Genomic DNA, 11,966 nt, shown 5'->3' on the forward strand with positions numbered 1-11,966 from the left:
TAGAGAATTTGTTTCTGATTCCTCACCTTATTACATATACCACTCAAACTCTAGTTTATCTCCTTCAAAAGCTTCATATTTCTTCCTCATGTTTCATTTCATGCTCACTGTATGTGTGTATAACCAGTCAACTTCATCTCAATTCTTTTTATTTCCTTGTGTGGGAGCCATTTTAATAGTATTTGTTTCAAGTGAAGGTCTGTTATTCAAAGTAAACACACAGAACTTGGCTAGAGAAAACTATTTGAATAATATTCACATAGCAATAAAACTCTGAAAATGTAAATATAAAATACAATATCCATGGTTAGTAATGTTATTCACACACTTTACTAAGTACTGTTAGAATAGGATGTAGCTAATCATGGAAGAATCATAGCCTATCCTATAAACATCTTTCATCTGAGGATTTCAAATAATTTTTACTAAAGGTAATTATAATATTTATTCTTAGTAACCATTCTTTCCTCACCAATTTTTAATGCCAAAACAGAGATGGGACAAATATGCAAATAATTTCACATCTGAGGGCTCCTATTTTTTTAATCCTAAAATACATGTTGGGTGCATATGAAAGCACAAACTCATCATGGGTAAATATGGAATTCAGTCTTCTCTTCATTCCTGCTAGCTAGCTACTCAGGGATCTCAAAGAAAAGAATTTTGCTATTCACCTTTACAATCCTGGTGGAGAAGCCGAGAGGTTGTTGTTTTCCTCCCAGGGCAGCTATTTTGAACACCAAGGCATTGTAAAACCATGAGATCATAGATGTTCATGATCGTGGACTTATGGTAGGGGAGAAGACGGAACACTGGAACTCAAAGAAAGTATTATTCATTTCATTAAAGATGAGAAACACACTGCTTTGAGAGTGCTATTGAGTGACAGGATCTGGTGGGAAGAGCACGGAATGTAGAGTCCAAACACTGGAATTTAGTACCTGAGCTCTGAACTGTTCCATGTTCTAGCTATGCTGCTTAGGCAATAATGGTTATAAATATAATAAAAGGTGTATATTATTAAATGGTTTCTGTTTTCTAGGAACTTTGTATCTGTCATTTGAATCCTCACTATACCACCAAGTGGTAGTTATTATTTTCCCTATTTTATAGATAAGTAAATAAATAGATGCAGGGAGATTCAATAATGTTGCAAAGGTCACAATACCAGTGAATTGGCAGAGCCGAGAGTCTATTCGAGGCTAAAGTTCAGATTCTTTCTACTAGACCATGATGCCAACAAGGCATCGCTGAGCACTGTGTTTTAAGTACCTACTATAAGCTAGTCAACCTAAGTGCTTAGCACATCTTACTTCATTGGTTTGCAGAAAAAAAGTGCTGTGAGTACAGTGTTATTTTATAGACTTACAAACTGCAAATAAGAAGAAAAGTGACTTTCCTCAATTCATAAATTTAGTACATGGCAGAGATGAGCTTAATTTTTTAAAAAAGTTATTCTCTAAATATGTTCCCCTTTCTTACGTTACACTCCCTTTCTTGACCCCACAGTGTGTCATGTGACCTTGTAGTTCTTCCAGGGTGGTAGTTGTGGCTGGTATTTTTTCTTCTATTTTAAAGGTAAGAAAAATGACTATCAAGGGCATCACAACTGTTTTTCTCCTGTCCACTGGTTGTATCTCTTCTGTCCTTTGGCTCTTTTTCTCAAATTTGGCACTCTCCAGGGCCTTATCCCTAATCATCTTCTCTATTTCAACATTGTCTTTGGTATAGCCCTAAAGGAATTCATCTAGTCCTATGTTTCTGAATGCATTAACATCACCCAAATTTAAATCTCAACTTTTATGACTTCCAAATCTCTACATTGACAACTCCGAAATTTAAATCTGTCGCCCTTGGTGTCCTTCTGAATTCCAGGTATCTGTTCAGCATTGCCACTTGAATGTCTGAAAGGTATCTCAAAATCAATATGATCAAAAATTATTGTTTTCCCAAACATCTATCCAAACCTGATATTTCCTCACTCTTCTGTGACTTAACAAAAGGCACCAACTCTGTCTAATTGCTCAGGGCAAAACCCAGGAGATTGGTTCCTCTTTTACCCTCACCTTCCACATCCAATCCATCCCCAACTTTTGACAGTTAGGTTACTGGAGTCGGGCTATTTCTTATCCCCTCCACATTATATCCTGAATCAAATCCTCATTCTCTCTTACTTTGGCTACAAGAGTCTCCTTCTCCTAATTGATTCCCTATTACCCTGCTTGTCTACCTATGTAACTCATTTCTTACAGAGACCAGATATATTTAATGGCAGATCATATAGATATCCTGCTTAAAACTTTCCAATAACTTTCCATTGTATTTAGAAAAAAATCCAAATACTCTCCCAGGACCTAAGATACCCTCACTATCTGTTCCTGACTATCTTGCTTACCTCACCTTTTTCTACCCTTTCTTTTGCTCACACGCTCTGACCACATAGCCTTCTTTCTTTTTCTCAAACATGCCAATGTTGTTCCTGCCCCATGACCTTTGAGATTTTGAAATATTTTCTTCCAGATTTGTGCATGCCTGGCTCCTTCTTTTCACTGAGCTCTCAATCGTCCTTTGCTGAACACCTTTGTGAAATAGGCTTTATGCCGTGCCAGTCCCTTGGGATTTTATCATCTCATTTTGTTATGTTCACAGAGCTTACCACTATTTGAAATTATCCTTTTAAAAAGTATTTATTTTTCTGGTTTATTGTTTGTCTTTTCTGTTTAATGTAATATCTTGAAGGACAGAGACTTCGGCCTTATTCACTGAAGAGCTGTACCTGGTGCATAGTAGACACACAATTAATATTTACTAATGACCAAATCACGGAATGGATAAGAAACAGGAGGCAGTATAGGGTAGGGGTTTTGAAGCCAGACTTTGGATCAGGGTGACTTGGTTTTGAGTTCAGACTTTGCTCACTAGCTATGTCACCTTAGGCAAATCTCCTCTTTTAAAATGGAGATATTAAAGTAATTACCTTATGGGGTTGTTCTGAGGATTAATAAAAATGAAGCATTAGGAAAGTGTCTGGCACATAGCAATGCTCCGATAGTGCTGGGATTTCTCATTAAAAGCATCTTGGTCCTATGATATAAGGCAAGATGAATAAGGATCCTTATATCCTACATCATACTGAGTGATATCGGGTAGTGATGCTGGGATCGTGAGAAAAGCTTAATGAACATTAGATGTAGCAAGGAAAGGGTATTGGTCCAAAGGTGGCTGATAGTTCATAATGTATTTACATTTGTGCAGAGCTGTCACAAAGGACCCATACATGCTGTGCAGGGCACAACTTTGGAAGTATCATTGATTTAGACTATGCTATGAACAGCATCCCTGGAGTTGTACTATGAGAGGGGCCTATTATCTGTTTCTTAAGTTATTTAGTCCAACAGGGGTAAAGGAGTTTAGTAATGTCATCTGAAATCGCATGACTCATAGTTGCCTTTTGTTGCCCAGGCCTTTGAATTCCATGCCACCTTATCTTTAAAGGTACCAGGATTCCTCCCTACTTCAGTTTTCTATGTCCTATATGCCACATGCTGAAATCTCAGCAGCTCCGAATTTACCAGTGCTTTAAGAATTATGTAGTGATGCTATTCTATGAATTAAAAGTCAGGACACATCTGACAATGGAACCGAATATTTGGAACAAGGTCTGTCCTGGAATCCTGCATGTGGGATCATTGCAAACTACTGTGAGCGGCAGAAGAGCTGGATGGGTCTTTTATCCTGCTTCCTCAGTGCCCTGCACTGCACCTGCCAATTGTAGGTGCTCAATGAATGTGTACCACATGATTGAATGTTGACTCCAGTCTACTACTTTGTATGAGCAAGATGGAACTCGCTTCTCCAGAGGCTTTCCTGACCTGAGAAGTCTAGGTGGAAAAGAAAAACAGCTGCACTGAGTTGGTTACACAGAAAATAAAGCACCACTGTGATGTCGGTCCTGGCCTAATTTGAGACACTGACTGTGCTACCCAACATTAGACAATATGGTCCAGAGGAGTTGCAATTTTGTGCCAGATGTTTTCAGGCCACACATGGAGTCTGAGAGTTGTTGGACTTGTAAAAATAGGGCAGAGTAGGCTGGGCGCGGTGGCTCAAGCCTGTAATCTCAGCACTTTAGGAGGCCGAGACGGGTGGATCACGAGGTCAGGAGATCGAGACCATCCTGGCTCACACGGTGAAACCCCATCTCTACTAAAAAAAATACAAAAAACTAGCCGGGCGAGGTGGCGGGTGCCTGTAGTCCCAGCTACTCGGGAGGCTGAGGCAGGAGAATGGCGTGAACCCGGGAGGCGGAGCTTGCAGTAAGCTGAGATCCGGCCACTGCACTCTAGCCTGGGCGACAGAGCGAGACTCTGTCTCAAAAAAAAAATAGGGCAGAGTAAAGTCCCAAATGGCACAATCATGTCTTGACATGTCATCCAAAGTTCACAAGTGAGAAGGCTGAGCTCCATCCTGAACATCCTCATACTCTCAGCCCATATGATTTTGAAAGAACTGCTGACATTGTATGGTCTTGATAGTCACCTTCTTAAAGTTCAATATCTAAATATTCTCCTATGAAGGGGTCAGCATAAATATCATTGTCCTTAATTACTTCTGTTACTCTTTGATTCCTAGTAGACATAGGGCACTTACTGTATTATACATTGTGTAAGACATTGGATTCCTACTCCTAATGAATTTTAAATAAGTTAACAATGGAATTAAAAACACACATATTCCTTCTTTGACTTATGATCATTTTGTCTGTCTTCTTTCTGATATGGTTTCTATCCATAAATGAGAAAAAAAAGATGGGTGGAGGTCTTCATTATCAACGGGAGCTCTTAATTTCCCATCTCTACCTACAAACCCCGTTCCATTGCAGGTAGAATATAGAATTATTCCAGAGCCCATTAAAATGATGGGGTTTATTTCTGTAGAGTTTCTTTAGGTGACTTCTATGCATCCTCTTCATTCTATCCTCCTGACTCAGGGAGAACTTCAGTATCCAAAGGGGCTTCTCCTTAAACTAACTGCTCTATATTTAGAAAAAGAACTTCTCCAGGAGAGGTTAATCACACTACTTAAGGCAAATTCACAATAGTTAAAATAGGTCATTAGGAATTCATTCAGGTGTGGCTCCTGTAAATTGACTTCTCAATTTGCAAGGGAAAAGAACACCGCTTAGGTCGAAGCACAAGATCTGTCCAAAAATAATGTTACATATCAGGAATTATTATAGACTGCTGAAAGCTGTCAAATCCTAAAAAGAATCAATTTCTGTTTGAAAAACTTGCTAAAAAATGTAGATACTTATGTGGAATAAACTTGGATATCTATTTTGCCCAAATAGGATCATACTATTCGATTCCTGTTAGATTATATATTCCTTGAGGGCAGAAGACAAATCTATGTCAACTTTACAGCCCCTTGTTAGTGTCTTACAGAATATCTTGCACATAGAAAATGTTTTGTTAGTTTTGAGTGAAACTGGATGGTTGCATTTATATTAAAAGGGAATATAGAAAGGGTACAATTACAAAGAAAAAGCATAGCTCTTTTTTTTAGATGATTAGTAAAGCCATATAGTGTATGGGAAACAATGAGAAACTGAGATGTGAGAGACTTGGGTTCTAATTTGGCTTTGCCATTAACTAGCTATGTGACTTTGGTTGAGGACTTTCACCAACCTTAAATTATTTTAACTTTAAACCGAGGAAGCTGGAGCTTCGTGCCTATTAGCTCTAAAACTGATGATCTGAATGTTTATTTTATTCTAATCCTAATTTGTACTTATGTTGTACTTTACCTAAATGAAGGTATCAGTTCATTCCTAGCTTTAGACACTAAATTTTATATCAAACAAAAAAACTGCCTTCCAATTATCTCCATGGAGGCTTTTCTGATTACATTAAGCAGTTTTCTTCTGTCTGAATATCTGGTTCTTAGAGTTTTGAAAACTTACTTTCCAGACTTGTAAAAATAGGGCAGAGTAAAGACAAAAATGACTGTCCTTGTTATACCCAGTTGAAGTTTATGGTATTCTAATTACAGTGGACCTGAACCTTTGGTGAGCTGGAGTAATTAAACTATTCGGTGGGAGCAAATCATTACCCATAGGAGATGCATATGTTTTTCTAGGTTGCTGATTAGAGCACTGAAAGAGGAAATTTACTTAATAGTGCCTGGAAAAGTGAAGGGCATTTTATTTTCAGATAGTAGCTTATTCACACAAAATCAAGCCGGATGCTGTTATACTGTGATCATTTTTGTAATCACTTCAGTTTTACTGAATAAACCTGATTCATGTTATTAGCGTGGAAGGGTGGTTTCAGGACAGGTAAGAACAAGTACAAATGCAACAGCGAAGACCTTCCCCTGAGAATGAGAGGTGATGGCTGCTTTTGTTCCATTAATAATCTCATGACTGGGTGCAGTGGCTCACGTCTGTAATCCCAGCACTTTGGGAGGCCATGGCAGGTGGATCAGGAGGTCAGGAGATGGAGACCATCCTGGCCAACATGGTGAAACCCTGTCTCCACTAGCATACAAAAAAAAAAAATGTCAGGCATGGTGGTGTGTGCCTGTAGTTGCAGCTACTTGGGAGGCTGAGGCAGAATTGCTTGAACCTAGGAGGTGGAGGTTGCAGTGAGCCGAGATCACACTACTGTATTTCAACCTGGTGATAGAGTGAGACTCCGTCTTAAAATATAATAATAATAATAGCAATGATCTCATGGGATTACTCAACAAGAGCACTCATGGGCCATTCTGATGAAATTATAGAATCAGAGAAGGAGGAAACCTTATCCTATAGTTAAAAGACAAAGAACTTCATGGTTGAGGAGGGGATTTCCTCTTCTCTTTATTTAAAATAGAAATTGAGGCTGACAACTCTTTGTCCCACCAATCTGAATGAGATGGGGATACAGTTCTCATTCTGCAAGAAGAGGCAATTCTAGATGTGATTTGCTGTCCGTAGATATGAAGTCTTCTGGAGAAGCTATATCTTATGTGAAATCAGAAGGTAAAAAAGAAAACAAATTTACCAGGTTCCTTCTGGTAACATTGAAAGTGTCCTGAGACAGTGGGTGCCATGGGGTTAGGAAAAGGCCATTCCCCCAGCAACACGTAATAAATATATGACAGATTATGGGAGCAGCCACTGAAGACAAAGCCTGCTGCTAATATGATTCCATTGACTGTTGAAAAGAAAGAGGCTACGGGATTTGAACTACTGTCATTTGGTCTTGCAGAATAAATAATTTGGTGGATTTTTAAAATTCTATAGAATAATAGTGTGCTTACAAGTTAAAAAGTTGATGTTAGCTAATTAAAAACTTCAGAGGAAAGAGCCCCTCAAGTTTAAGATTGGTCCTCAAATCAAAACATAAATCAGTTGCAGGTCCGAGGGATTCCAGGCACTGGTCTCTAGGCCCACTGGGTGAGGCATGCATTGAAATCATGGGACAATTCTAAATAGATTGAGCTTAATTACCTACTTACCTACACATGTGGGTGAAGAACATGGACTTGGGAGTCACATAGAACTGGATTCAAGATTGACATCTACATCTGGGGATAAAAGTGCCTTCCTCACAGTGTTGCTGTGAGGAATCAACACAAGTGAATGCTGAATATGTAACAGTTGGAAGACTCAGGCGCTGATCAGTCAGAGTGGGTGCCAGTCATGGGCTGCATCAGGATCCTGGAGGTCCCTCTGGGCTGCATTGGTTGCTGTATTTTGAGCTAGTCCAGGGAGTACCTGGGAAAGAGTGAAGACCGCCAGAGGAGAGGAAGAGTCTTTGAGGGACTGGAGTAAAAGCTGTTTATTAACCAAAGCAGAGGATTTCAATACATATAATAGCATACAAGCTAAATAAATAGTCATGGGATTGAAAGAGATTAAGTTAGATAAAGTACTTAGCACAAAGTCTGGCACTTAGTAAGTGCTCAGTTAATGACAATTATTATCAGTACTGCTATTCCTCATCCTCCTCCTTCTTCCTCTTATTCTTATCCCTTCTTGCCCTCCTCCTTGTCTCCTCGTTCTCCTCCTCCTATTATATAATACAAGAACAAATGTATGTCCTACAACCTAGAATGTATGGCTTGTTTTCAATCCTGTTTTGGACCACTCTCAAGACTAAATCAGTGGTCCCCAAACATTCTCATGAATCTTGGTGTCTCTGTGACTTTTTTAATACCCCAGGCCAAAGGAAATATCTAACTGTTCTGTTTATTAAATAGGAAGGTCCAAACAACTTAGTGTTTATTTCCTTAGCATAACATTTGGAAAAAAAAATACAAAGAAGCTGAAAGGCAAAATCATATTTTTATTTTGAAATAGCCACAATTACTTACTAATGGGATGTGCGTAACAATTCAGTATCTCACAACTTCTAAAACGTTAGAATCAGACTGGATAATGCTTCCTCCATTTCTTATTCCACAAATAATTTTTTGTGTTACTTGGTTTTTATCATCAAGCCTACCTTCGCAGAGGTACAATGCTATTGAAAGGAATGTAGCAAGACCTAATGTTGAAACCAAGAACTACCTTGCTATTAGTTCATGGGATATTTGAGAAGTGTGGCTGTGTGCTACCCTTAAAAATGTAAAATATCCATGGGCTCTGTGAATTTACTGCAGTATTCCATGGTGCCTCAGCACACAATTTGGAAACCATGGGATTAAACAGATGGACTTTGGAAATAGTAAATACTAATAGCTGGGGTCAGCTAAAGACTAATGGAGTCACAACTCCAGGGATCTGGCGGGCATCAACTTCATATGATTATGTCTTGACTCTTGGACTTCTGGGACAAATGGTGGTTTGGGCTGACTGCCAGTGAGTTGCAGTCTGCCCAAGCTTATCTAATTTGTTGATTTTGAACTTTCAAGAGAAATGAGAACACCTTGAATACAGAATAACAGCCTTTGCTTTCAGTCATTCTAATGGCCTTTATCTGCTTGCTGAAACTCAATTATGAACTCAGGGGAATCTAGTGTATTGTGCTAGTTTTTCATGGAATTAATGTATGGATTATTGGATTAGCAAAGTTCATCCTTTTTTTCTTCTAAAACTGATTTTTCCATCTCGAATCCATCATTGGATTTTCTGGATTTTGTTTAGATTTGTATTCGGGGTGAGATGTTGGCTTATCTTCTGTTTTGGAGGGGAGAGCACTGCTTCTGGTAGAATTATGGAATCTAGAACAAGAAGGAATCTTTACGTCACCTACCATGATCCTCTCATTTGGCTCATGAAGAGAGGCCAAACACCTTGTCTAAGGACACTTCTCATTATGGGGCAAGACAAGTCTGGAACCTAGTTTTCAGCCTCCTACAATAGTCTTCTAGTCTACAGTCCTTTTCTACACAATGCTTGCTTAAAGGCCACATCATAAGGACCCCCTCTTCCATTCACACCACTTCAGAGGTCTCAGGGCATTTCATTATAAATTACCTCTCCTCGATCCTGTTGCTGCCAATTATTGAGTGAGCGCTGATCTCAGTCCTACATACAGAGCAACCTCTTGTCATGTCGTGTAACACAATACTGTAATGCTACAAGGTTTGGAAGAGGTTCTTTCTAGAATTTTTAGTTTCTTTTGTTCATTTTCTTTAGTCAGTTGTTCCTAATCTATTTAGAATTACAAACTTGCATAATCATCTAGATTAAAGCAAATGACCTTGTCCTCCTGAAAATGCATACAGACACACACAATTGCACACAGCTGAGGGGATTCTGTGGCCTCTCTGAACTCTTATCAACTTTGGATTAAACATCTCTGCCACTAAATGTGAAAGCTTTTAAAGTATTATTTACAACAAATAATTATTTTTCTCTGCTTTTATTGCTAATATATGTAAATCTCAAGAATTTTAGCCTGTAATTTGGTTTACTTTTTAGATCTTTTCCCTATAAAAGGAAGAGTAAAGATTATTAATAGTTTGTTTCCAGCATTATGAAAATCACAGCCAAAGTTTCTTTTGAAATGAGAGCTAATCAGTCAGTGGTCTCCAAATCCAGGTATCTTTCTTGGTGGTGACAGGTGAGCTTTTAAAAACAGACGCCGTGTCCATTTCCAATCTAGGCCTCACCTGAAGAGTATCATCCAGGAAACATTTTTAACATGTGACAATTATCCTGATGCAGCAGGTGCATCAACCATTGAAAATCCAAAATTGTCATTTTCTAGAGGTGCTACTTGAAGGCTATAGAGGTTGCAAAATCAATGGCATAGCTGGAAATTTATTGTAAAACACCTGCCTTCCTTGATCAAATGTGCTTTCTTTTGAAAAGTATTTGTATCAGGAAATAATACTACCATATAGAAAATTATAGAGAGCAATAAAACAAGATAACAATCAGCTTGATCAAATGTTGACGTGTTGCTATGTATGCTTTATGATTCCAAAAAGTATAGATATACCAGCTTTATTTTGATTTCTAGTATCACTATCGTTCCTTAATTCCTGTGACTTCCTTCTGTGTTAACTTGTATTTTTCTGATATTTTTCAATTATTTTATTTTTAATCATTCTGTTTGGGTTAGTTATATTGGGTTTAGATACATCTAGTAAGCAATGCAGTGTTATTGTTTTTTTCAGTCTGCTGTGATATTCTCTGTTTCCATTTTTCATTTATTATGAATCCTGTAATATTTTGGTTTATTTCTATGATCGGATTTTAGATTTCTCTTTCTGTTTTCTGTTTCCCTTCCTTTATTACCTTTTGTGTTGATCAAATTCTCAATAGCTATTTTACTCTTCTTTCTTTGTATTTTTTCCTACCTTTTCTTCTTTCTCTCTCTCTTCCTTTCCTTTCCTTTATTTTCCTTTCCTTTCCTTTCCTTTATTTTCCTTTTCTTTCCTTTCCTTTTTTCCCTTCCCTTCCCTTCCCTTCTTCCTCTCTCTCTCTTTCTTTCTCTTTCCTTTCCTTTCTTCCTTTCTTTCCTTTCTCTCTTTCTTTCTTTCACCCATTCATTAGTTAATTCACCCATTCCTTCAGCAGTTGTCCTTAATTTTTAAATACCTGTAACATTAAAAAGTATAAAATTATTTAATATTTCTAGCTTTCTCTTAAAAAATATATCAACCTTAGCCACTGTCATGCTGGTAAATGTTTAGTTACCAGCTTCCTAGAGAAGGAAAAAAATCCTGATTTGTAGCATTTACTGATTTCCCTGGTGTAAATATTCCTACCATGACTGATTCCAAGCTATAAATGTGATGTCAGTGAATGTAAAGTTGGGAAGTAATGCTCAACAGGATATCATCCTAAGTATTCCAGATACCATAGACAGAGATTAACCTCAAGAACATAGGAAATAGCTAAATGAAGCAAAATAACTGGAAAGTAATGGGTTTGGGGTATTTATTACCTTTGCTTCTAATATAATTTATTTAGCTCTAAATTGATATACTTGAATATTTAAATAATGGCTGTGTTTGATAACCAGTTTGCAAAATTTCTAAAAAGCTGCTTTTTTGATCTCGTTTAAGAACACCACTGATCTTAGACTGCTTTAACCAGCCACTCTGCATTCCTATCCCCACCCCAAACGGACACACAACAATCACTGTTATTTTGGCAGTTTTTGACTTGTTTTATTTTAAATGTGTGCATACAAAATATTACTTCACAGATAGTCATTAATTCATTTATTAACATATGTCAATTTCTGGCTTCATCCTTCTTCCTTAATTCTATGACTTCCTTTTATGTTAATTTGTTATTTTCCTGAAATGCATCCTTTAATAAATCTATTAGCAAAGGCATATGAGTGGTAAATTCCCTTTGTTTTAATATGTAAAAAAAAAAAAAAAAAAAAAAAAGCTTCAATTTTGCCTTCTTTCCTGAAAAATAGCTTAGTTGTGTAAAACCTGCTAAACTGACAGTAATTTTCCCTCACTACTTTCAAAATATTTGTTCATTCCTTTCTGGCATTTATTATTACTGC

Source organism: Macaca nemestrina, chromosome 1, assembly GCF_043159975.1.
Source record: "Macaca nemestrina isolate mMacNem1 chromosome 1, mMacNem.hap1, whole genome shotgun sequence".
NCBI classification, from domain to species: domain Eukaryota; kingdom Metazoa; phylum Chordata; class Mammalia; order Primates; family Cercopithecidae; genus Macaca; species Macaca nemestrina.